Raw genomic sequence first — 26,486 nt, 5'->3', positions numbered from 1 at the left:
TAGGAAGCAGGATGTAAGGGAACGGGAGGCTCTCGTGACGGCGGCGGTATGGCTGGTCGGCAGCCTGTGCTATGGCGGTGTGTTTACAATGATTCCGTGTGTGGTGTCCGAGTAGCGGCAGTAGTATTGAAGTGTAGCAGGTCTTTATATACAGATAGCGAAATGTATGTTATTTTCACTACGCCACCGTGTGTTTATTGAGGACAAGGACCTCGAGTGGTTGGTTCCCGCACAAACTCTTTTATCCAGGAGAAATCAAGCAATCATACTCCAAAAATAATCTTTACAAGTTTTAATTAATAATTGTTTTCAAAATCTCAAGCACATTAACAACAATGTAAACAATATGACAATTCCACTTTCACTTCACCATCTAACAATTGGCTAGTAGATACATATAGAGATGATACAATTAAACAAACTCTTAATCTAGCAGTTTCTTATAGTGAAGTTAATTCAACTAGTTACCACATATTATAGTATTGCAGTTTATATAAAATACTTGGATCTATCAGTTTTTTATAGTAAGGTTAATTAACCAGTTCAGCAAATCTGTTCTTTTTGTGGTACATACAAAGTAGACAACAACGTCAGCACTTGAATGGTCTCGTTACAATCTAGATTACATTTGTAAAGTACACAGTACCAATTTCCCCCAATCTATTTAAAATGAATATATAAAACAGCTGCGTGCTCGCAAGAATAAAATAAAATATAACAAATTGCAGTGCATCCCTTTGCAAAACAACGAAACACAGTTTTGTTTTGTTTATTTTTTATGTGTATGTATGCATATCGAAACTAAATCCTATCTTAACAAGTTTCCTCATTTATAGCGACCACCTCTCGATGCCCATAGAAATGCTAGCCGCCAGGTAAAGCAAATCAGACTGCCCCTAACAGGCACACAGCAAGGTGACACAAATTCCTCAATACAGAGCATCTAGGTCTACGCTTCTTTGGAAGCTCGTGGAAGCTCGTGGAACCAAATCGCCGCCAGCATTTGGCTGTTTAATCTAGGGGTATGATTCTTGCTTCGGGTGCGCGAGTTCCAGGGTTCAAATCACGGATGTGTCCGTGTTCAATATCTTGCATTACTCTTTTCTAATTACGATGCATTGCCGGGAAGGCGCTCAATCACGTGACTGAAAAAGACTGAAAAATCAGTCACCGAGAGCTCTGCTTGCCCACTCGTTAAATCAGGACTGCCATCTTTGTGTACACAGGGAATCAAATGCTTAAAAATTCAACAGAAGTCTCACATAACAGATTATAAAACCATTCATTTCACAGTTGCTATACATCATACAGCAATGACTATTTTGGTAACATATGTTTGATGTTTTTCATGCGCTCATGTGTGTCTAAAACAATCCGGCTGCAGTAAGTTTTATCAGATGGTTGTTTAATTTTAAATATTTGATTTTGCAGCGCATGTAACTGCAACGCCATTGTTATGTGGCAGGACGAACAACAGGACCATATCAATCCTTAGAATGTGATTAATCATTCAACTCACGCTTCCATACATATTTGCAGTTTTCCCGACAACGCATTATCAATGCATGATTCCAAATGAACACATTCGTTTGATGGGGCTTAATGTAGTGACTAATATCACCTCACAGATCATTATAACTCACAGTGATACTTTCAAAGTTATGCTTTTAAGACTATTAACCAGTAAGGCAAATTAGTTGGGGAATGTATTACGCTTTATTCCAATGTTAAATGAAAAAGTTCAAAAAAGACTTGCGTTGGCCGGGAATCGAACCCGGGTCAACTGCTTGGAAGGCAGCTATGCTCACCACTATACCACCAACGCCTCCGTTCTCAAAATCACCTTCAAAGATTGAATTAAGCCACTGTAACGTTGGCTGCTGGGACAGGTCCCGTCTTGCCTCTACTCGATAAGCGTTAATACAGCGACTGGTGTTTGTGGGAGATTTTTATGGTGTTTATAGATTGATTATTTCTGTAATTATTATTTCATACACAGCAGGCTGGTGTGCATCATGCCTGTACTAACACGATGAAGCAATTATTGTATTCTATTTTCTTTCAAAAAGGTGCATGCCATGAAGATGGCGTGTGAAAAAAAAGAACAAGCTTCTCTGCCGTGTGAGGATTGCACCTGCCGTGACCCGGATTCGAACCGGGGTTGTTGCGGCCACAACGCAAAGTACTAACCACTATACGATCACGGCGAACTACCGAGAAGCTCGTGTTTGTTTTGTCAGCTGGGCACTCCGTGCTACACACACGGCAGGACAATTGCCGCAGGTCGCTGCTATGTGTTTTGTTTTATTGTTTTAATTAGGCTACTTTCATTTTTAGAATCTTTCGTTTCTTTCCCTGCGCCAATCAGAGGATGATTCCCCTTTACCTGGCTCATTTCAAAGGCTGGTTTTAAAGACAAGGGGGAGCGGAATAGGAAGCAGGATGTAAGGGAACGGGAGGCTCTCGTGACGGCGGCGGTATGGCTGGTCGGCAGCCTGTGCTATGGCGGTGTGTTTACAATGATTCCGTGTGTGGTGTCCGAGTAGCGGCAGTAGTATTGAAGTGTAGCAGGTCTTTATATACAGATAGCGAAATTTATGTTATTTTCACTACGCCACCGTGTGTTTATTGAGGACAAGGACCTCGAGTGGTTGGTTCCCGCACAAACTCTTTTATCCAGGAGAAATCAAGCAATCATACTCCAAAAATAATCTTTACAAGTTTTAATTAATAATTGTTTTCAAAATCTCAAGCACATTAACAACAATGTAAACAATATGACAATTCCACTTTCACTTCACCATCTAACAATTGTCTAGTAGGTACATATAGAGATGATACAATTAAACAAACTCTTAATCTAGCAGTTTCTTATAGTGAAGTTAATTCAACTAGTTACCACATATTATAGTATTGCAGTTTATATAAAATACTTGGATCTATCAGTTTTTTATAGTAAGGTTAATTAACCAGTTCAGCAAATCTGTTCTTTTTGTGGTACATACAAAGTAGACAACAACGTCAGCACTTGAATGGTCTCGTTACAATCTAGATTACATTTGTAAAGTACACAGTACCAATTTCCCCCAATCTATTTAAAATGAATATATAAAACAGCTGCGTGCTCGCAAGAATAAAATAAAATATAACAAATTGCAGTGCATCCCTTTGCAAAACAACGAAACACAGTTTTGTTTTGTTTATTTTTTATGTATGCATATCGAAACTAAATCCTATCTTAACAAGTTTCCTCATTTATAGCGACCACCTCTCGATGCCCATAGAAATGCTAGCCGCCAGGTAAAGCAAATCAGACTGCCCCTAACAGGCACACAGCAAGGTGACACAAATTCCTCAATACAGAGCATCTAGGTCTACGCTTCTTTGGAAGCTCGTGGAACCAAATCGCCGCCAGCATTTGGCTGTTTAATCTAGGGGTATGATTCTTGCTTCGGGTGCGCGAGTTCCCGGGTTCAAATCCCGGATGTGTCCGTGTTCAATATCTTGCATTCCACTTTTCTAATTACGATGCATTGCCGGGAAGGCGCTCAATCACGTGACTGAAAAAGACTGAAAAATCAGTCACCGAGAGCTCTGCTTGCCCACTCGTTAAATCAGGACTGCCATCTTTGTGTACACAGGGAATCAAATGCTTAAAAATTCAACAGAAGTCTCACATAACAGATTATAAAACCATTCATTTCACAGTTGCTGTACATCATACAGCAATGACTATTTTGGTAACATATGTTTGATTTTTTTCATGCGCCCATGTGTGTCTAAAACAATCCGGCTGCAGTAAGTTTTATCAGATGGTTGTTTAATTTTAAATATTTGATTTTGCAGCGCATGTAACTGCAACGCCATTGTTATGTGGCAGGACGAACAACAGGACCATATCAATCCTTAGAATGTGATTAATCATTCAACTCACGCTTCCATACATATTTGCAGTTTTCCCGACAACGCATTATCAATGCATGATTCCAAATGAACACATTCGTTTGATGGGGCTTAATGTAGTGACTAATATCACCTCACAGATCATTATAACTCACAGTGATACTTTCAAAGTTATGCTTTTAAGACTATTAACCAGTAAGGCAAATTAGTTGGGGAATGTATTACGCTTTATTCCAATGTTAAATGAAAAAGTTCAAAAAAGACTTGCGTTGGCCGGGAATCGAACCCGGGTCAACTGCTTGGAAGGCAGCTATGCTCACCACTATACCACCAACGCCTCCGTTCTCAAAATCACCTTCAAAGATTGAATTAAGCCACTGTAACGTTGGCTGCTGGGACAGGTCCCGTCTTGCCTCTACTCGATAAGCGTTAATACAGCGACTGGTGTTTGTGGGAGATTTTTATGGTGTTTATAGATTGATTATTTCTGTAATTATTATTTCATACACAGCAGGCTGGTGTGCATCATGCCTGTACTAACACGATGAAGCAATTATTGTATTCTATTTTCTTTCAAAAAGGTGCATGCCATGAAGATGGCGTGTGAAAAAAAGAACAAGCTTCTCTGCCGTGTGAGGATTGCACCTGCCGTGACCCGGATTCGAACCGGGGTTGTTGCGGCCACAACGCAAAGTACTAACCACTATACGATCACGGCGAACTACCGAGAAGCTCGTGTTTGTTTTGTCAGCTGGGCACTCCGTGCTACACACACGGCAGAACAATTGCAGCAGGTCGCTGCTATGTGTTTTGTTTTATTGTTTTAATTAGGCTACTTTCATTTTTAGAATCTTTCGTTTCTTTCCCTGCGCCAATCAGAGGATGATTCCCCTTTACCTGGCTCATTTCAAAGGCTGGTTTTAAAGACAAGGGGGAGCGGAATAGGAAGCAGGATGTAAGGGAACGGGAGGCTCTCGTGACGGCGGCGGTATGGCTGGTCGGCAGCCTGTGCTATGGCGGTGTGTTTACAATGATTCCGTGTGTGGTGTCCGAGTAGCGGCAGTAGTATTGAAGTGTAGCAGGTCTTTATATACAGATAGCGAAATTTATGTTATTTTCACTACGCCACCGTGTGTTTATTGAGGACAAGGACCTCGAGTGGTTGGTTCCCGCACAAACTCTTTTATCCAGGAGAAATCAAGCAATCATACTCCAAAAATAATCTTTACAAGTTTTAATTAATAATTGTTTTCAAAATCTCAAGCACATTAACAACAATGTAAACAATATGACAATTCCACTTTCACTTCACCATCTAACAATTGTCTAGTAGATACATATAGAGATGATACAATTAAACAAACTCTTAATCTAGCAGTTTCTTATAGTGAAGTTAATTCAACTAGTTACCACATATTATAGTATTGCAGTTTATATAAAATACTTGGATCTATCAGTTTTTTACAGTAAGGTTAATTAACCAGTTCAGCAAATCTGTTCTTTTTGTGGTACATACAAAGTAGACAACAACGTCAGCACTTGAATGGTCTCGTTACAATCTAGATTACGTTTGTAAAGTACACAGTACCAATTTCCCCCAATCTATTTAAAATGAATATATAAAACAGCTGCGTGCTCGCAAGAATAAAATAAAATATAACAAATTGCAGTGCATCCCTTTGCAAAACAACGAAACACAGTTTTGTTTTGTTTATTTTTTATGTGTATGTATGCATATCGAAACTAAATCCTATCTTAACAAGTTTCCTCATTTATAGCGACCACCTCTCGATGCCCATAGAAATGCTAGCCGCCAGGTAAAGCAAATCAGACTGCCCCTAACAGGCACACAGCAAGGTGACACAAATTCCTCAATACAGAGCATCTAGGTCTACGCTTCTTTGGAAGCTCGTGGAACCAAATCGCCGCCAGCATTTGGCTGTTTAATCTAGGGGTATGATTCTTGCTTCGGGTGCGCGAGTTCCAGGGTTCAAATCCCGGATGTGTCCGTGTTCAATATCTTGCATTACTCTTTTCTAATTACGATGCATTGCCGGGAAGGCGCTCAATCACGTGACTGAAAAAGACTGACAAATCAGTCACCGAGAGCTCTGCTTGCCCACTCGTTAAATCAGGACTGCCATCTTTGTGTACACAGGGAATCAAATGCTTAAAAATTCAACAGAAGTCTCACATAACAGATTATAAAACCATTCATTTCACAGTTGCTGTACATCATACAGCAATGACTATTTTGGTAACATATGTTTGATGTTTTTCATGCGCCCATGTGTGTCTAAAACAATCCGGCTGCAGTAAGTTTTATCAGATGGTTGTTTAATTTTAAATATTTGATTTTGCAGCGCATGTAACTGCAACGCCATTGTTATGTGGCAGGACGAACAACAGGACCATATCAATCCTTAGAATGTGATTAATCATTCAACTCACGCTTCCATACATATTTGCAGTTTTCCCGACAACGCATTATCAATGCATGATTCCAAATGAACACATTCGTTTGATGGGGCTTAATGTAGTGACTAATATCACCTCACAGATCATTATAACTCACAGTGATACTTTCAAAGTTATGCTTTTAAGACTATTAACCAGTAAGGCAAATTAGTTGGGGAATGTATTACGCTTTATTCCAATGTTAAATGAAAAAGTTCAAAAAAGACTTGCGTTGGCCGGGAATCGAACCCGGGTCAACTGCTTGGAAGGCAGCTATGCTCACCACTATACCACCAACGCCTCCGTTCTCAAAATCACCTTCAAAGATTGAATTAAGCCACTGTAACGTTGGCTGCTGGGACAGGTCCCGTCTTGCCTCTACTCGATAAGCGTTAATACAGCGACTGGTGTTTGTGGGAGATTTTTATGGTGTTTATAGATTGATTATTTCTGTAATTATTATTTCATACACAGCAGGCTGGTGTGCATCATGCCTGTACTAACACGATGAAGCAATTATTGTATTCTATTTTCTTTCAAAAAGGTGCATGCCATGAAGATGGCGTGTGAAAAAAAAGAACAAGCTTCTCTGCCGTGTGAGGATTGCACCTGCCGTGACCCGGATTCGAACCGGGGTTGTTGCGGCCACAACGAAAAGTACTAACCACTATACGATCACGGCGAACTACCGAGAAGCTCGTGTTTGTTTTGTCAGCTGGGCACTCCGTGCTACACACACGGCAGGACAATTGCCGCAGGTCGCTGCTATGTGTTTTGTTTTATTGTTTTAATTAGGCTACTTTCATTTTTAGAATCTTTCGTTTCTTTCCCTGCGCCAATCAGAGGATGATTCCCCTTTACCTGGCTCATTTCAAAGGCTGGTTTTAAAGACAAGGGGGAGCGGAATAGGAAGCAGGATGTAAGGGAACGGGAGGCTCTCGTGACGGCGGCGGTATGGCTGGTCGGCAGCCTGTGCTATGGCGGTGTGTTTACAATGATTCCGTGTGTGGTGTCCGAGTAGCGGCAGTAGTATTGAAGTGTAGCAGGTCTTTATATACAGATAGCGAAATTTATGTTATTTTCACTACGCCACCGTGTGTTTATTGAGGACAAGGACCTCGAGTGGTTGGTTCCCGCACAAACTCTTTTATCCAGGAGAAATCAAGCAATCATACTCCAAAAATAATCTTTACAAGTTTTAATTAATAATTGTTTTCAAAATCTCAAGCACATTAACAACAATGTAAACAATATGACAATTCCACTTTCACTTCACCATCTAACAATTGTCTAGTAGATACATATAAAGATGATACAATTAAACAAACTCTTAATCTAGCAGTTTCTTATAGTGAAGTTAATTCAACTAGTTACCACATATTATAGTATTGCAGTTTATATAAAATACTTGGATCTATCAGTTTTTTATAGTAAGGTTAATTAACCAGTTCAGCAAATCTGTTCTTTTTGTGGTACATACAAAGTAGACAACAACGTCAGCACTTGAATGGTCTCGTTACAATCTAGATTACATTTGTAAAGTACACAGTACCAATTTCCCCCAATCTATTTAAAATGAATATATAAAACAGCTGCGTGCTCGCAAGAATAAAATAAAATATAACAAATTGCAGTGCATCCCTTTGCAAAACAACGAAACACAGTTTTGTTTTGTTTATTTTTTATGTATGCATATCGAAACTAAATCCTATCTTAACAAGTTTCCTCATTTATAGCGACCACCTCTCGATGCCCATAGAAATGCTAGCCGCCAGGTAAAGCAAATCAGACTGCCCCTAACAGGCACACAGCAAGGTGACACAAATTCCTCAATACAGAGCATCTAGGTCTACGCTTCTTTGGAAGCTCGTGGAACCAAATCGCCGCCAGCATTTGGCTGTTTAATCTAGGGGTATGATTCTTGCTTCGGGTGCGCGAGTTCCCGGGTTCAAATCCCGGATGTGTCCGTGTTCAATATCTTGCATTCCACTTTTCTAATTACGATGCATTGCCGGGAAGGCGCTCAATCACGTGACTGAAAAAGACTGAAAAATCAGTCACCGAGAGCTCTGCTTGCCCACTCGTTAAATCAGGACTGCCATCTTTGTGTACACAGGGAATCAAATGCTTAAAAATTCAACAGAAGTCTCACATAACAGATTATAAAACCATTCATTTCACAGTTGCTGTACATCATACAGCAATGACTATTTTGGTAACATATGTTTGATGTTTTTCATGCGCTCATGTGTGTCTAAAACAATCCGGCTGCAGTAAGTTTTATCAGATGGTTGTTTAATTTTAAATATTTGATTTTGCAGCGCATGTAACTGCAACGCCATTGTTATGTGGCAGGACGAACAACAGGACCATATCAATCCTTAGAATGTGATTAATCATTCAACTCACGCTTCCATACATATTTGCAGTTTTCCCGACAACGCATTATCAATGCATGATTCCAAATGAACACATTCGTTTGATGGGGCTTAATGTAGTGACTAATATCACCTCACAGATCATTATAACTCACAGTGATACTTTCAAAGTTATGCTTTTAAGACTATTAACCAGTAAGGCAAATTAGTTGGGGAATGTATTACGCTTTATTCCAATGTTAAATGAAAAAGTTCAAAAAAGACTTGCGTTGGCCGGGAATCGAACCCGGGTCAACTGCTTGGAAGGCAGCTATGCTCACCACTATACCACCAACGCCTCCGTTCTCAAAATCACCTTCAAAGATTGAATTAAGCCACTGTAACGTTGGCTGCTGGGACAGGTCCCGTCTTGCCTCTACTCGATAAGCGTTAATACAGCGACTGGTGTTTGTGGGAGATTTTTATGGTGTTTATAGATTGATTATTTCTGTAATTATTATTTCATACACAGCAGGCTGGTGTGCATCATGCCTGTACTAACACGATGAAGCAATTATTGTATTCTATTTTCTTTCAAAAAGGTGCATGCCATGAAGATGGCGTGTGAAAAAAAAGAACAAGCTTCTCTGCCGTGTGAGGATTGCACCTACCGTGACCCGGATTCGAACCGGGGTTGTTGCGGCCACAACGAAAAGTACTAACCACTATACGATCACGGCGAACTACCGAGAAGCTCGTGTTTGTTTTGTCAGCTGGGCACTCCGTGCTACACACACGGCAGGACAATTGCCGCAGGTCGCTGCTATGTGTTTTGTTTTATTGTTTTAATTAGGCTACTTTCATTTTTAGAATCTTTCGTTTCTTTCCCTGCGCCAATCAGAGGATGATTCCCCTTTACCTGGCTCATTTCAAAGGCTGGTTTTAAAGACAAGGGGGAGCGGAATAGGAAGCAGGATGTAAGGGAACGGGAGGCTCTCGTGACGGCGGCGGTATGGCTGGTCGGCAGCCTGTGCTATGGCGGTGTGTTTACAATGATTCCGTGTGTGGTGTCCGAGTAGCGGCAGTAGTATTGAAGTGTAGCAGGTCTTTATATACAGATAGCGAAATTTATGTTATTTTCACTACGCCACCGTGTGTTTATTGAGGACAAGGACCTCGAGTGGTTGGTTCCCGCACAAACTCTTTTATCCAGGAGAAATCAAGCAATCATACTCCAAAAATAATCTTTACAAGTTTTAATTAATAATTGTTTTCAAAATCTCAAGCACATTAACAACAATGTAAACAATATGACAATTCCACTTTCACTTCACCATCTAACAATTGTCTAGTAGATACATATAGAGATGATACAATTAAACAAACTCTTAATCTAGCAGTTTCTTATAGTGAAGTTAATTCAACTAGTTACCACATATTATAGTATTGCAGTTTATATAAAATACTTGGATCTATCAGTTTTTTATAGTAAGGTTAATTAACCAGTTCAGCAAATCTGTTCTTTTTGTGGTACATACAAAGTAGACAACAACGTCAGCACTTGAATGGTCTCGTTACAATCTAGATTACATTTGTAAAGTACACAGTACCAATTTCCCCCAATCTATTTAAAATGAATATATAAAACAGCTGCGTGCTCGCAAGAATAAAATAAAATATAACAAATTGCAGTGCATCCCTTTGCAAAACAACGAAACACAGTTTTGTTTTGTTTATTTTTTATGTGTATGTATGCATATCGAAACTAAATCCTATCTTAACAAGTTTCCTCATTTATAGCGACCACCTCTCGATGCCCATAGAAATGCTAGCCGCCAGGTAAAGCAAATCAGACTGCCCCTAACAGGCACACAGCAAGGTGACACAAATTCCTCAATACAGAGCATCTAGGTCTACGCTTCTTTGGAAGCTCGTGGAAGCTCGTGGAACCAAATCGCCGCCAGCATTTGGCTGTTTAATCTAGGGGTATGATTCTTGCTTCGGGTGCGCGAGTTCCAGGGTTCAAATCACGGATGTGTCCGTGTTCAATATCTTGCATTACTCTTTTCTAATTACGATGCATTGCCGGGAAGGCGCTCAATCACGTGACTGAAAAAGACTGAAAAATCAGTCACCGAGAGCTCTGCTTGCCCACTCGTTAAATCAGGACTGCCATCTTTGTGTACACAGGGAATCAAATGCTTAAAAATTCAACAGAAGTCTCACATAACAGATTATAAAACCATTCATTTCACAGTTGCTGTACATCATACAGCAATGACTATTTTGGTAACATATGTTTGATGTTTTTCATGCGCTCATGTGTGTCTAAAACAATCCGGCTGCAGTAAGTTTTATCAGATGGTTGTTTAATTTTAAATATTTGATTTTGCAGCGCATGTAACTGCAACGCCATTGTTATGTGGCAGGACGAACAACAGGACCATATCAATCCTTAGAATGTGATTAATCATTCAACTCACGCTTCCATACATATTTGCAGTTTTCCCGACAACGCATTATCAATGCATGATTCCAAATGAACACATTCGTTTGATGGGGCTTAATGTAGTGACTAATATCACCTCACAGATCATTATAACTCACAGTGATACTTTCAAAGTTATGCTTTTAAGACTATTAACCAGTAAGGCAAATTAGTTGGGGAATGTATTACGCTTTATTCCAATGTTAAATGAAAAAGTTCAAAAAAGACTTGCGTTGGCCGGGAATCGAACCCGGGTCAACTGCTTGGAAGGCAGCTATGCTCACCACTATACCACCAACGCCTCCGTTCTCAAAATCACCTTCAAAGATTGAATTAAGCCACTGTAACGTTGGCTGCTGGGACAGGTCCCGTCTTGCCTCTACTCGATAAGCGTTAATACAGCGACTGGTGTTTGTGGGAGATTTTTATGGTGTTTATAGATTGATTATTTCTGTAATTATTATTTCATACACAGCAGGCTGGTGTGCATCATGCCTGTACTAACACGATGAAGCAATTATTGTATTCTATTTTCTTTCAAAAAGGTGCATGCCATGAAGATGGCGTGTGAAAAAAAAGAACAAGCTTCTCTGCCGTGTGAGGATTGCACCTGCCGTGACCCGGATTCGAACCGGGGTTGTTGCGGCCACAACGCAAAGTACTAACCACTATACGATCACGGCGAACTACCGAGAAGCTCGTGTTTGTTTTGTCAGCTGGGCACTCCGTGCTACACACACGGCAGAACAATTGCAGCAGGTCGCTGCTATGTGTTTTGTTTTATTGTTTTAATTAGGCTACTTTCATTTTTAGAATCTTTCGTTTCTTTCCCTGCGCCAATCAGAGGATGATTCCCCTTTACCTGGCTCATTTCAAAGGCTGGTTTTAAAGACAAGGGGGAGCGGAATAGGAAGCAGGATGTAAGGGAACAGGAGGCTCTCGTGACGGCGGCGGTATGGCTGGTCGGCAGCCTGTGCTATGGCGGTGTGTTTACAATGATTCCGTGTGTGGTGTCCGAGTAGCGGCAGTAGTATTGAAGTGTAGCAGGTCTTTATATACAGATAGCGAAATGTATGTTATTTTCACTACGCCACCGTGTGTTTATTGAGGACAAGGACCTCGAGTGGTTGGTTCCCGCACAAACTCTTTTATCCAGGAGAAATCAAGCAATCATACTCCAAAAATAATCTTTACAAGTTTTAATTAATAATTGTTTTCAAAATCTCAAGCACATTAACAACAATGTAAACAATATGACAATTCCACTTTCACTTCACCATCTAACAATTGGCTAGTAGATACATATAGAGATGATACAATTAAACAAACTCTTAATCTAGCAGTTTCTTATAGTGAAGTTAATTCAACTAGTTACCACATATTATAGTATTGCAGTTTATATAAAATACTTGGATCTATCAGTTTTTTATAGTAAGGTTAATTAACCAGTTCAGCAAATCTGTTCTTTTTGTGGTACATACAAAGTAGACAACAACGTCAGCACTTGAATGGTCTCGTTACAATCTAGATTACATTTGTAAAGTACACAGTACCAATTTCCCCCAATCTATTTAAAATGAATATATAAAACAGCTGCGTGCTCGCAAGAATAAAATAAAATATAACAAATTGCAGTGCATCCCTTTGCAAAACAACGAAACACAGTTTTGTTTTGTTTATTTTTTATGTGTATGTATGCATATCGAAACTAAATCCTATCTTAACAAGTTTCCTCATTTATAGCGACCACCTCTCGATGCCCATAGAAATGCTAGCCGCCAGGTAAAGCAAATCAGACTGCCCCTAACAGGCACACAGCAAGGTGACACAAATTCCTCAATACAGAGCATCTAGGTCTACGCTTCTTTGGAAGCTCGTGGAACCAAATCGCCGCCAGCATTTGGCTGTTTAATCTAGGGGTATGATTCTTGCTTCGGGTGCGCGAGTTCCAGGGTTCAAATCCCGGATGTGTCCGTGTTCAATATCTTGCATTACTCTTTTCTAATTACGATGCATTGCCGGGAAGGCGCTCAATCACGTGACTGAAAAAGACTGAAAAATCAGTCACCGAGAGCTCTGCTTGCCCACTCGTTAAATCAGGACTGCCATCTTTGTGTACACAGGGAATCAAATGCTTAAAAATTCAACAGAAGTCTCACATAACAGATTATAAAACCATTCATTTCACAGTTGCTGTACATCATACAGCAATGACTATTTTGGTAACATATGTTTGATGTTTTTCATGCGCTCATGTGTGTCTAAAACAATCCGGCTGCAGTAAGTTTTATCAGATGGTTGTTTAATTTTAAATATTTGATTTTGCAGCGCATGTAACTGCAACGCCATTGTTATGTGGCAGGACGAACAACAGGACCATATCAATCCTTAGAATGTGATTAATCATTCAACTCACGCTTCCATACATATTTGCAGTTTTCCCGACAACGCATTATCAATGCATGATTCCAAATGAACACATTCGTTTGATGGGGTGTAGTGACTAATATCACCTCACAGATCATTATAACTCACAGTGATACTTTCAAAGTTATGCTTTTAAGACTATTAACCAGTAAGGCAAATTAGTTGGGGAATGTATTACGCTTTATTCCAATGTTAAATGAAAAAGTTCAAAAAAGACTTGCGTTGGCCGGGAATCGAACCCGGGTCAACTGCTTGGAAGGCAGCTATGCTCACCACTATACCACCAACGCCTCCGTTCTCAAAATCACCTTCAAAGATTGAATTAAGCCACTGTAACGTTGGCTGCTGGGACAGGTCCCGTCTTGCCTCTACTCGATAAGCGTTAATACAGCGACTGGTGTTTGTGGGAGATTTTTATGGTGTTTATAGATTGATTATTTCTGTAATTATTATTTCATACACAGCAGGCTGGTGTGCATCATGCCTGTACTAACACGATGAAGCAATTATTGTATTCTATTTTCTTTCAAAAAGGTGCATGCCATGAAGATGGCGTGTGAAAAAAAAGAACAAGCTTCTCTGCCGTGTGAGGATTGCACCTGCCGTGACCCGGATTCGAACCGGGGTTGTTGCGGCCACAACGCAAAGTACTAACCACTATACGATCACGGCGAACTACCGAGAAGCTCGTGTTTGTTTTGTCAGCTGGGCACTCCGTGCTACACACACGGCAGAACAATTGCAGCAGGTCGCTGCTATGTGTTTTGTTTTATTGTTTTAATTAGGCTACTTTCATTTTTAGAATCTTTCGTTTCTTTCCCTGCGCCAATCAGAGGATGATTCCCCTTTACCTGGCTCATTTCAAAGGCTGGTTTTAAAGACAAGGGGGAGCGGAATAGGAAGCAGGATGTAAGGGAACGGGAGGCTCTCGTGACGGCGGCGGTATGGCTGGTCGGCAGCCTGTGCTATGGCGGTGTGTTTACAATGATTCCGTGTGTGGTGTCCGAGTAGCGGCAGTAGTATTGAAGTGTAGCAGGTCTTTATATACAGATAGCGAAATGTATGTTATTTTCACTACGCCACCGTGTGTTTATTGAGGACAAGGACCTCGAGTGGTTGGTTCCCGCACAAACTCTTTTATCCAGGAGAAATCAAGCAATCATACTCCAAAAATAATCTTTACAAGTTTTAATTAATAATTGTTTTCAAAATCTCAAGCACATTAACAACAATGTAAACAATATGACAATTCCACTTTCACTTCACCATCTAACAATTGTCTAGTAGATACATATAGAGATGATACAATTAAACAAACTCTTAATCTAGCAGTTTCTTATAGTGAAGTTAATTCAACTAGTTACCACATATTATAGTATTGCAGTTTATATAAAATACTTGGATCTATCAGTTTTTTATAGTAAGGTTAATTAACCAGTTCAGCAAATCTGTTCTTTTTGTGGTACATACAAAGTAGACAACAACGTCAGCACTTGAATGGTCTCGTTACAATCTAGATTACATTTGTAAAGTACACAGTACCAATTTCCCCCAATCTATTTAAAATGAATATATAAAACAGCTGCGTGCTCGCAAGAATAAAATAAAATATAACAAATTGCAGTGCATCCCTTTGCAAAACAACGAAACACAGTTTTGTTTTGTTTATTTTTTATGTGTATGTATGCATATCGAAACTAAATCCTATCTTAACAAGTTTCCTCATTTATAGCGACCACCTCTCGATGCCCATAGAAATGCTAGCCGCCAGGTAAAGCAAATCAGACTGCCCCTAACAGGCACACAGCAAGGTGACACAAATTCCTCAATACAGAGCATCTAGGTCTACGCTTCTTTGGAAGCTCGTGGAACCAAATCGCCGCCAGCATTTGGCTGTTTAATCTAGGGGTATGATTCTTGCTTCGGGTGCGCGAGTTCCCGGGTTCAAATCCCGGATGTGTCCGTGTTCAATATCTTGCATTCCACTTTTCTAATTACGATGCATTGCCGGGAAGGCGCTCAATCACGTGACTGAAAAAGACTGAAAAATCAGTCACCGAGAGCTCTGCTTGCCCACTCGTTAAATCAGGACTGCCATCTTTGTGTACACAGGGAATCAAATGCTTAAAAATTCAACAGAAGTCTCACATAACAGATTATAAAACCATTCATTTCACAGTTGCTGTACATCATACAGCAATGACTATTTTGGTAACATATGTTTGATGTTTTTCATGCGCTCATGTGTGTCTAAAACAATCCGGCTGCAGTAAGTTTTATCAGATGGTTGTTTAATTTTAAATATTTGATTTTGCAGCGCATGTAACTGCAACGCCATTGTTATGTGGCAGGACGAACAACAGGACCATATCAATCCTTAGAATGTGATTAATCATTCAACTCACGCTTCCATACATATTTGCAGTTTTCCCGACAACGCATTATCAATGCATGATTCCAAATGAACACATTCGTTTGATGGGGCTTAATGTAGTGACTAATATCACCTCACAGATCATTATAACTCACAGTGATACTTTCAAAGTTATGCTTTTAAGACTATTAACCAGTAAGGCAAATTAGTTGGGGAATGTATTACGCTTTATTCCAATGTTAAATGAAAAAGTTCAAAAAAGACTTGCGTTGGCCGGGAATCGAACCCGGGTCAACTGCTTGGAAGGCAGCTATGCTCACCACTATACCACCAACGCCTCCGTTCTCAAAATCACCTTCAAAGATTGAATTAAGCCACTGTAACGTTGGCTGCTGGGACAGGTCCCGTCTTGCCTCTACTCGATAAGCGTTAATACAGCGACTGGTGTTTGTGGGAGATTTTTATGGTGTTTATAGATTGATTATTTCTGTAATTATTATTTCATACACAGCAGGCTGGTGTGCATCATGCCTGTACTAACACGATGAAGCAATTATTGTATTCTATTTTCTTTCAAAAAGGTGCATGCCATGAAGATGGCGTGTGAAAAAAAAGAACAAGCTTCTCTGCCGTGTGAGGATTGCACCTACCGTGACCCGGATTCGAACCGGGGTTGTTGCGGCCACAACGAAAAGTACTAACCACTATACGATCACGGCGAACTACCGAGAAGCTCGTGTTTGTTTTGTCAGCTGGGCACTCCGTGCTACACACACGGCAGGACAATTGCCGCAGGTCGCTGCTATGTGTTTTGTTTTATTGTTTTAATTAGGCTACTTTCATTTTTAGAATCTTTCGTTTCTTTCCCTGCGCCAATCAGAGGATGATTCCCCTTTACCTGGCTCATTTCAAAGGCTGGTTTTAAAGACAAGGGGGAGCGGAATAGGAAGCAGGATGTAAGGGAACGGGAGGCTCTCGTGACGGCGGCGGTATGGCTGGTCGGCAGCCTGTGCTATGGCGGTGTGTTTACAATGATTCCGTGTGTGGTGTCCGAGTAGCGGCAGTAGTATTGAAGTGTAGCAGGTCTTTATATACAGATAGCGAAATTTATGTTATTTTCACTACGCCACCGTGTGTTTATTGAGGACAAGGACCTCGAGTGGTTGGTTCCCGCACAAACTCTTTTATCCAGGAGAAATCAAGCAATCATACTCCAAAAATAATCTTTACAAGTTTTAATTAATAATTGTTTTCAAAATCTCAAGCACATTAACAACAATGTAAACAATATGACAATTCCACTTTCACTTCACCATCTAACAATTGTCTAGTAGATACATATAGAGATGATACAATTAAACAAACTCTTAATCTAGCAGTTTCTTATAGTGAAGTTAATTCAACTAGTTACCACATATTATAGTATTGCAGTTTATATAAAATACTTGGATCTATCAGTTTTTTATAGTAAGGTTAATTAACCAGTTCAGCAAATCTGTTCTTTTTGTGGTACATACAAAGTAGACAACAACGTCAGCACTTGAATGGTCTCGTTACAATCTAGATTACATTTGTAAAGTACACAGTACCAATTTCCCCCAATCTATTTAAAATGAATATATAAAACAGCTGCGTGCTCGCAAGAATAAAATAAAATATAACAAATTGCAGTGCATCCCTTTGCAAAACAACGAAACACAGTTTTGTTTTGTTTATTTTTTATGTGTATGTATGCATATCGAAACTAAATCCTATCTTAACAAGTTTCCTCATTTATAGCGACCACCTCTCGATGCCCATAGAAATGCTAGCCGCCAGGTAAAGCAAATCAGACTGCCCCTAACAGGCACACAGCAAGGTGACACAAATTCCTCAATACAGAGCATCTAGGTCTACGCTTCTTTGGAAGCTCGTGGAAGCTCGTGGAACCAAATCGCCGCCAGCATTTGGCTGTTTAATCTAGGGGTATGATTCTTGCTTCGGGTGCGCGAGTTCCAGGGTTCAAATCACGGATGTGTCCGTGTTCAATATCTTGCATTACTCTTTTCTAATTACGATGCATTGCCGGGAAGGCGCTCAATCACGTGACTGAAAAAGACTGAAAAATCAGTCACCGAGAGCTCTGCTTGCCCACTCGTTAAATCAGGACTGCCATCTTTGTGTACACAGGGAATCAAATGCTTAAAAATTCAACAGAAGTCTCACATAACAGATTATAAAACCATTCATTTCACAGTTGCTGTACATCATACAGCAATGACTATTTTGGTAACATATGTTTGATGTTTTTCATGCGCTCATGTGTGTCTAAAACAATCCGGCTGCAGTAAGTTTTATCAGATGGTTGTTTAATTTTAAATATTTGATTTTGCAGCGCATGTAACTGCAACGCCATTGTTATGTGGCAGGACGAACAACAGGACCATATCAATCCTTAGAATGTGATTAATCATTCAACTCACGCTTCCATACATATTTGCAGTTTTCCCGACAACGCATTATCAATGCATGATTCCAAATGAACACATTCGTTTGATGGGGCTTAATGTAGTGACTAATATCACCTCACAGATCATTATAACTCACAGTGATACTTTCAAAGTTATGCTTTTAAGACTATTAACCAGTAAGGCAAATTAGTTGGGGAATGTATTACGCTTTATTCCAATGTTAAATGAAAAAGTTCAAAAAAGACTTGCGTTGGCCGGGAATCGAACCCGGGTCAACTGCTTGGAAGGCAGCTATGCTCACCACTATACCACCAACGCCTCCGTTCTCAAAATCACCTTCAAAGATTGAATTAAGCCACTGTAACGTTGGCTGCTGGGACAGGTCCCGTCTTGCCTCTACTCGATAAGCGTTAATACAGCGACTGGTGTTTGTGGGAGATTTTTATGGTGTTTATAGATTGATTATTTCTGTAATTATTATTTCATACACAGCAGGCTGGTGTGCATCATGCCTGTACTAACACGATGAAGCAATTATTGTATTCTATTTTCTTTCAAAAAGGTGCATGCCATGAAGATGGCGTGTGAAAAAAAAGAACAAGCTTCTCTGCCGTGTGAGGATTGCACCTGCCGTGACCCGGATTCGAACCGGGGTTGTTGCGGCCACAACGCAAAGTACTAACCACTATACGATCACGGCGAACTACCGAGAAGCTCGTGTTTGTTTTGTCAGCTGGGCACTCCGTGCTACACACACGGCAGAACAATTGCAGCAGGTCGCTGCTATGTGTTTTGTTTTATTGTTTTAATTAGGCTACTTTCATTTTTAGAATCTTTCGTTTCTTTCCCTGCGCCAATCAGAGGATGATTCCCCTTTACCTGGCTCATTTCAAAGGCTGGTTTTAAAGACAAGGGGGAGCGGAATAGGAAGCAGGATGTAAGGGAACAGGAGGCTCTCGTGACGGCGGCGGTATGGCTGGTCGGCAGCCTGTGCTATGGCGGTGTGTTTACAATGATTCCGTGTGTGGTGTCCGAGTAGCGGCAGTAGTATTGAAGTGTAGCAGGTCTTTATATACAGATAGCGAAATGTATGTTATTTTCACTACGCCACCGTGTGTTTATTGAGGACAAGGACCTCGAGTGGTTGGTTCCCGCACAAACTCTTTTATCCAGGAGAAATCAAGCAATCATACTCCAAAAATAATCTTTACAAGTTTTAATTAATAATTGTTTTCAAAATCTCAAGCACATTAACAACAATGTAAACAATATGACAATTCCACTTTCACTTCACCATCTAACAATTGGCTAGTAGATACATATAGAGATGATACAATTAAACAAACTCTTAATCTAGCAGTTTCTTATAGTGAAGTTAATTCAACTAGTTACCACATATTATAGTATTGCAGTTTATATAAAATACTTGGATCTATCAGTTTTTTATAGTAAGGTTAATTAACCAGTTCAGCAAATCTGTTCTTTTTGTGGTACATACAAAGTAGACAACAACGTCAGCACTTGAATGGTCTCGTTACAATCTAGATTACATTTGTAAAGTACACAGTACCAATTTCCCCCAATCTATTTAAAATGAATATATAAAACAGCTGCGTGCTCGCAAGAATAAAATAAAATATAACAAATTGCAGTGCATCCCTTTGCAAAACAACGAAACACAGTTTTGTTTTGTTTATTTTTTATGTGTATGTATGCATATCGAAACTAAATCCTATCTTAACAAGTTTCCTCATTTATAGCGACCACCTCTCGATGCCCATAGAAATGCTAGCCGCCAGGTAAAGCAAATCAGACTGCCCCTAACAGGCACACAGCAAGGTGACACAAATTCCTCAATACAGAGCATCTAGGTCTACGCTTCTTTGGAAGCTCGTGGAACCAAATCGCCGCCAGCATTTGGCTGTTTAATCTAGGGGTATGATTCTTGCTTCGGGTGCGCGAGTTCCAGGGTTCAAATCCCGGATGTGTCCGTGTTCAATATCTTGCATTACTCTTTTCTAATTACGATGCATTGCCGGGAAGGCGCTCAATCACGTGACTGAAAAAGACTGAAAAATCAGTCACCGAGAGCTCTGCTTGCCCACTCGTTAAATCAGGACTGCCATCTTTGTGTACACAGGGAATCAAATGCTTAAAAATTCAACAGAAGTCTCACATAACAGATTATAAAACCATTCATTTCACAGTTGCTGTACATCATACAGCAATGACTATTTTGGTAACATATGTTTGATGTTTTTCATGCGCTCATGTGTGTCTAAAACAATCCGGCTGCAGTAAGTTTTATCAGATGGTTGTTTAATTTTAAATATTTGATTTTGCAGCGCATGTAACTGCAACGCCATTGTTATGTGGCAGGACGAACAACAGGACCATATCAATCCTTAGAATGTGATTAATCATTCAACTCACGCTTCCATACATATTTGCAGTTTTCCCGACAACGCATTATCAATGCATGATTCCAAATGAACACATTCGTTTGATGGGGTGTAGTGACTAATATCACCTCACAGATCATTATAACTCACAGTGATACTTTCAAAGTTATGCTTTTAAGACTATTAACCAGTAAGGCAAATTAGTTGGGGAATGTATTACGCTTTATTCCAATGTTAAATGAAAAAGTTCAAAAAAGACTTGCGTTGGCCGGGAATCGAACCCGGGTCAACTGCTTGGAAGGCAGCTATGCTCACCACTATACCACCAACGCCTCCGTTCTCAAAATCACCTTCAAAGATTGAATTAAGCCACTGTAACGTTGGCTGCTGGGACAGGTCCCGTCTTGCCTCTACTCGATAAGCGTTAATACAGCGACTGGTGTTTGTGGGAGATTTTTATGGTGTTTATAGATTGATTATTTCTGTAATTATTATTTCATACACAGCAGGCTGGTGTGCATCATGCCTGTACTAACACGATGAAGCAATTATTGTATTCTATTTTCTTTCAAAAAGGTGCATGCCATGAAGATGGCGTGTGAAAAAAAAGAACAAGCTTCTCTGCCGTGTGAGGATTGCACCTGCCGTGACCCGGATTCGAACCGGGGTTGTTGCGGCCACAACGCAAAGTACTAACCACTATACGATCACGGCGAACTACCGAGAAGCTCGTGTTTGTTTTGTCAGCTGGGCACTCCGTGCTACACACACGGCAGAACAATTGCAGCAGGTCGCTGCTATGTGTTTTGTTTTATTGTTTTAATTAGGCTACTTTCATTTTTAGAATCTTTCGTTTCTTTCCCTGCGCCAATCAGAGGATGATTCCCCTTTACCTGGCTCATTTCAAAGGCTGGTTTTAAAGACAAGGGGGAGCGGAATAGGAAGCAGGATGTAAGGGAACGGGAGGCTCTCGTGACGGCGGCGGTATGGCTGGTCGGCAGCCTGTGCTATGGCGGTGTGTTTACAATGATTCCGTGTGTGGTGTCCGAGTAGCGGCAGTAGTATTGAAGTGTAGCAGGTCTTTATATACAGATAGCGAAATGTATGTTATTTTCACTACGCCACCGTGTGTTTATTGAGGACAAGGACCTCGAGTGGTTGGTTCCCGCACAAACTCTTTTATCCAGGAGAAATCAAGCAATCATACTCCAAAAATAATCTTTACAAGTTTTAATTAATAATTGTTTTCAAAATCTCAAGCACATTAACAACAATGTAAACAATATGACAATTCCACTTTCACTTCACCATCTAACAATTGTCTAGTAGATACATATAGAGATGATACAATTAAACAAACTCTTAATCTAGCAGTTTCTTATAGTGAAGTTAATTCAACTAGTTACCACATATTATAGTATTGCAGTTTATATAAAATACTTGGATCTATCAGTTTTTTATAGTAAGGTTAATTAACCAGTTCAGCAAATCTGTTCTTTTTGTGGTACATACAAAGTAGACAACAACGTCAGCACTTGAATGGTCTCGTTACAATCTAGATTACATTTGTAAAGTACACAGTACCAATTTCCCCCAATCTATTTAAAATGAATATATAAAACAGCTGCGTGCTCGCAAGAATAAAATAAAATATAACAAATTGCAGTGCATCCCTTTGCAAAACAACGAAACACAGTTTTGTTTTGTTTATTTTTTATGTGTATGTATGCATATCGAAACTAAATCCTATCTTAACAAGTTTCCTCATTTATAGCGACCACCTCTCGATGCCCATAGAAATGCTAGCCGCCAGGTAAAGCAAATCAGACTGCCCCTAACAGGCACACAGCAAGGTGACACAAATTCCTCAATACAGAGCATCTAGGTCTACGCTTCTTTGGAAGCTCGTGGAAGCTCGTGGAACCAAATCGCCGCCAGCATTTGGCTGTTTAATCTAGGGGTATGATTCTTGCTTCGGGTGCGCGAGTTCCAGGGTTCAAATCACGGATGTGTCCGTGTTCAATATCTTGCATTACTCTTTTCTAATTACGATGCATTGCCGGGAAGGCGCTCAATCACGTGACTGAAAAAGACTGAAAAATCAGTCACCGAGAGCTCTGCTTGCCCACTCGTTAAATCAGGACTGCCATCTTTGTGTACACAGGGAATCAAATGCTTAAAAATTCAACAGAAGTCTCACATAACAGATTATAAAACCATTCATTTCACAGTTGCTATACATCATACAGCAATGACTATTTTGGTAACATATGTTTGATGTTTTTCATGCGCTCATGTGTGTCTAAAACAATCCGGCTGCAGTAAGTTTTATCAGATGGTTGTTTAATTTTAAATATTTGATTTTGCAGCGCATGTAACTGCAACGCCATTGTTATGTGGCAGGACGAACAACAGGACCATATCAATCCTTAGAATGTGATTAATCATTCAACTCACGCTTCCATACATATTTGCAGTTTTCCCGACAACGCATTATCAATGCATGATTCCAAATGAACACATTCGTTTGATGGGGCTTAATGTAGTGACTAATATCACCTCACAGATCATTATAACTCACAGTGATACTTTCAAAGTTATGCTTTTAAGACTATTAACCAGTAAGGCAAATTAGTTGGGGAATGTATTACGCTTTATTCCAATGTTAAATGAAAAAGTTCAAAAAAGACTTGCGTTGGCCGGGAATCGAACCCGGGTCAACTGCTTGGAAGGCAGCTATGCTCACCACTATACCACCAACGCCTCCGTTCTCAAAATCACCTTCAAAGATTGAATTAAGCCACTGTAACGTTGGCTGCTGGGACAGGTCCCGTCTTGCCTCTACTCGATAAGCGTTAATACAGCGACTGGTGTTTGTGGGAGATTTTTATGGTGTTTATAGATTGATTATTTCTGTAATTATTATTTCATACACAGCAGGCTGGTGTGCATCATGCCTGTACTAACACGATGAAGCAATTATTGTATTCTATTTTCTTTCAAAAAGGTGCATGCCATGAAGATGGCGTGTGAAAAAAAAGAACAAGCTTCTCTGCCGTGTGAGGATTGCACCTGCCGTGACCCGGATTCGAACCGGGGTTGTTGCGGCCACAACGAAAAGTACTAACCACTATACGATCACGGCGAACTACCGAGAAGCTCGTGTTTGTTTTGTCAGCTGGGCACTCCGTGCTACACACACGGCAGGACAATTGCCGCAGGTCGCTGCTATGTGTTTTGTTTTATTGTTTTAATTAGGCTACTTTCATTTTTAGAATCTTTCGTTTCTTTCCCTGCGCCAATCAGAGGATGATTCCCCTTTACCTGGCTCATTTCAAAGGCTGGTTTTAAAGACAAGGGGGAGCGGAATAGGAAGCAGGATGTAAGGGAACGGGAGGCTCTCGTGACGGCGGCGGTATGGCTGGTCGGCAGCCTGTGCTATGGCGGTGTGTTTACAATGATTCCGTGTGTGGTGTCCGAGTAGCGGCAGTAGTATTGAAGTGTAGCAGGTCTTTATATACAGATAGCGAAATGTATGTTATTTTCACTACGCCACCGTGTGTTTATTGAGGACAAGGACCTCGAGTGGTTGGTTCCCGCACAAACTCTTTTATCCAGGAGAAATCAAGCAATCATACTCCAAAAATAATCTTTACAAGTTTTAATTAATAATTGTTTTCAAAATCTCAAGCACATTAACAACAATGTAAACAATATGACAATTCCACTTTCACTTCACCATCTAACAATTGTCTAGTAGATACATATAGAGATGATACAATTAAACAAACTCTTAATCTAGCAGTTTCTTATAGTGAAGTTAATTCAACTAGTTACCACATATTATAGTATTGCAGTTTATATAAAATACTTGGATCTATCAGTTTTTTATAGTAAGGTTAATTAACCAGTTCAGCAAATCTGTTCTTTTTGTGGTACATACAAAGTAGACAACAACGTCAGCACTTGAATGGTCTCGTTACAATCTAGATTACATTTGTAAAGTACACAGTACCAATTTCCCCCAATCTATTTAAAATGAATATATAAAACAGCTGCGTGCTCGCAAGAATAAAATAAAATATAACAAATTGCAGTGCATCCCTTTGCAAAACAACGAAACACAGTTTTGTTTTGTTTATTTTTTATGTGTATGTATGCATATCGAAACTAAATCCTATCTTAACAAGTTTCCTCATTTATAGCGACCACCTCTCGATGCCCATAGAAATGCTAGCCGCCAGGTAAAGCAAATCAGACTGCCCCTAACAGGCACACAGCAAGGTGACACAAATTCCTCAATACAGAGCATCTAGGTCTACGCTTCTTTGGAAGCTCGTGGAAGCTCGTGGAACCAAATCGCCGCCAGCATTTGGCTGTTTAATCTAGGGGTATGATTCTTGCTTCGGGTGCGCGAGTTCCAGGGTTCAAATCACGGATGTGTCCGTGTTCAATATCTTGCATTACTCTTTTCTAATTACGATGCATTGCCGGGAAGGCGCTCAATCACGTGACTGAAAAAGACTGAAAAATCAGTCACCGAGAGCTCTGCTTGCCCACTCGTTAAATCAGGACTGCCATCTTTGTGTACACAGGGAATCAAATGCTTAAAAATTCAACAGAAGTCTCACATAACAGATTATAAAACCATTCATTTCACAGTTGCTATACATCATACAGCAATGACTATTTTGGTAACATATGTTTGATGTTTTTCATGCGCTCATGTGTGTCTAAAACAATCCGGCTGCAGTAAGTTTTATCAGATGGTTGTTTAATTTTAAATATTTGATTTTGCAGCGCATGTAACTGCAACGCCATTGTTATGTGGCAGGACGAACAACAGGACCATATCAATCCTTAGAATGTGATTAATCATTCAACTCACGCTTCCATACATATTTGCAGTTTTCCCGACAACGCATTATCAATGCATGATTCCAAATGAACACATTCGTTTGATGGGGCTTAATGTAGTGACTAATATCACCTCACAGATCATTATAACTCACAGTGATACTTTCAAAGTTATGCTTTTAAGACTATTAACCAGTAAGGCAAATTAGTTGGGGAATGTATTACGCTTTATTCCAATGTTAAATGAAAAAGTTCAAAAAAGACTTGCGTTGGCCGGGAATCGAACCCGGGTCAACTGCTTGGAAGGCAGCTATGCTCACCACTATACCACCAACGCCTCCGTTCTCAAAATCACCTTCAAAGATTGAATTAAGCCACTGTAACGTTGGCTGCTGGGACAGGTCCCGTCTTGCCTCTACTCGATAAGCGTTAATACAGCGACTGGTGTTTGTGGGAGATTTTTATGGTGTTTATAGATTGATTATTTCTGTAATTATTATTTCATACACAGCAGGCTGGTGTGCATCATGCCTGTACTAACACGATGAAGCAATTATTGTATTCTATTTTCTTTCAAAAAGGTGCATGCCATGAAGATGGCGTGTGAAAAAAAAGAACAAGCTTCTCTGCCGTGTGAGGATTGCACCTGCCGTGACCCGGATTCGAACCGGGGTTGTTGCGGCCACAACGAAAAGTACTAACCACTATACGATCACGGCGAACTACCGAGAAGCTCGTGTTTGTTTTGTCAGCTGGGCACTCCGTGCTACA

General features: G+C 40.1%; 17 non-coding genes across 17 annotated transcripts; all 17 read right to left on the bottom strand.

The window, feature by feature from the left end:
* Nucleotides 1-1,753: 1,753 nt before the first annotated feature.
* trnag-ucc (transfer RNA glycine (anticodon UCC)) lies at nucleotides 1,754-1,825 on the bottom strand. The gene has a single exon. It is a non-coding gene; the product is annotated as a tRNA-Gly (tRNA).
* A 310-nt stretch (nucleotides 1,826-2,135) lies between these two features.
* trnah-gug (transfer RNA histidin (anticodon GUG)) lies at nucleotides 2,136-2,207 on the bottom strand. The gene has a single exon. It is a non-coding gene; the product is annotated as a tRNA-His (tRNA).
* A 1,961-nt stretch (nucleotides 2,208-4,168) lies between these two features.
* On the bottom strand, nucleotides 4,169-4,240 carry trnag-ucc (transfer RNA glycine (anticodon UCC)). The gene has a single exon. It is a non-coding gene; the product is annotated as a tRNA-Gly (tRNA).
* Nucleotides 4,241-4,549: 309 nt separating this feature from the next.
* Nucleotides 4,550-4,621, bottom strand: trnah-gug (transfer RNA histidin (anticodon GUG)). Its single transcript has one exon. It is a non-coding gene; the product is annotated as a tRNA-His (tRNA).
* A 1,967-nt stretch (nucleotides 4,622-6,588) lies between these two features.
* Nucleotides 6,589-6,660, bottom strand: trnag-ucc (transfer RNA glycine (anticodon UCC)). Its single transcript has one exon. It is a non-coding gene; the product is annotated as a tRNA-Gly (tRNA).
* Nucleotides 6,661-9,003: 2,343 nt separating this feature from the next.
* Nucleotides 9,004-9,075, bottom strand: trnag-ucc (transfer RNA glycine (anticodon UCC)). The gene has a single exon. It is a non-coding gene; the product is annotated as a tRNA-Gly (tRNA).
* A 2,359-nt stretch (nucleotides 9,076-11,434) lies between these two features.
* On the bottom strand, nucleotides 11,435-11,506 carry trnag-ucc (transfer RNA glycine (anticodon UCC)). The gene has a single exon. It is a non-coding gene; the product is annotated as a tRNA-Gly (tRNA).
* A 310-nt stretch (nucleotides 11,507-11,816) lies between these two features.
* trnah-gug (transfer RNA histidin (anticodon GUG)) lies at nucleotides 11,817-11,888 on the bottom strand. The gene has a single exon. It is a non-coding gene; the product is annotated as a tRNA-His (tRNA).
* Nucleotides 11,889-13,850: 1,962 nt separating this feature from the next.
* Nucleotides 13,851-13,922, bottom strand: trnag-ucc (transfer RNA glycine (anticodon UCC)). The gene has a single exon. It is a non-coding gene; the product is annotated as a tRNA-Gly (tRNA).
* Nucleotides 13,923-14,232: 310 nt separating this feature from the next.
* On the bottom strand, nucleotides 14,233-14,304 carry trnah-gug (transfer RNA histidin (anticodon GUG)). The gene has a single exon. It is a non-coding gene; the product is annotated as a tRNA-His (tRNA).
* Nucleotides 14,305-16,271: 1,967 nt separating this feature from the next.
* Nucleotides 16,272-16,343, bottom strand: trnag-ucc (transfer RNA glycine (anticodon UCC)). The gene has a single exon. It is a non-coding gene; the product is annotated as a tRNA-Gly (tRNA).
* Nucleotides 16,344-18,702: 2,359 nt separating this feature from the next.
* On the bottom strand, nucleotides 18,703-18,774 carry trnag-ucc (transfer RNA glycine (anticodon UCC)). Its single transcript has one exon. It is a non-coding gene; the product is annotated as a tRNA-Gly (tRNA).
* Nucleotides 18,775-19,084: 310 nt separating this feature from the next.
* Nucleotides 19,085-19,156, bottom strand: trnah-gug (transfer RNA histidin (anticodon GUG)). Its single transcript has one exon. It is a non-coding gene; the product is annotated as a tRNA-His (tRNA).
* A 1,962-nt stretch (nucleotides 19,157-21,118) lies between these two features.
* trnag-ucc (transfer RNA glycine (anticodon UCC)) lies at nucleotides 21,119-21,190 on the bottom strand. The gene has a single exon. It is a non-coding gene; the product is annotated as a tRNA-Gly (tRNA).
* A 310-nt stretch (nucleotides 21,191-21,500) lies between these two features.
* Nucleotides 21,501-21,572, bottom strand: trnah-gug (transfer RNA histidin (anticodon GUG)). Its single transcript has one exon. It is a non-coding gene; the product is annotated as a tRNA-His (tRNA).
* A 1,977-nt stretch (nucleotides 21,573-23,549) lies between these two features.
* Nucleotides 23,550-23,621, bottom strand: trnag-ucc (transfer RNA glycine (anticodon UCC)). Its single transcript has one exon. It is a non-coding gene; the product is annotated as a tRNA-Gly (tRNA).
* A 2,359-nt stretch (nucleotides 23,622-25,980) lies between these two features.
* Nucleotides 25,981-26,052, bottom strand: trnag-ucc (transfer RNA glycine (anticodon UCC)). Its single transcript has one exon. It is a non-coding gene; the product is annotated as a tRNA-Gly (tRNA).
* Between the last annotated feature and the right edge of the window lie 434 nt (nucleotides 26,053-26,486).

This window comes from Acipenser ruthenus, chromosome 50, assembly GCF_902713425.1.
Source record: "Acipenser ruthenus chromosome 50, fAciRut3.2 maternal haplotype, whole genome shotgun sequence".
NCBI classification, from domain to species: domain Eukaryota; kingdom Metazoa; phylum Chordata; class Actinopteri; order Acipenseriformes; family Acipenseridae; genus Acipenser; species Acipenser ruthenus.
This window is presented reverse-complemented; position numbering and strand designations above follow the sequence as displayed.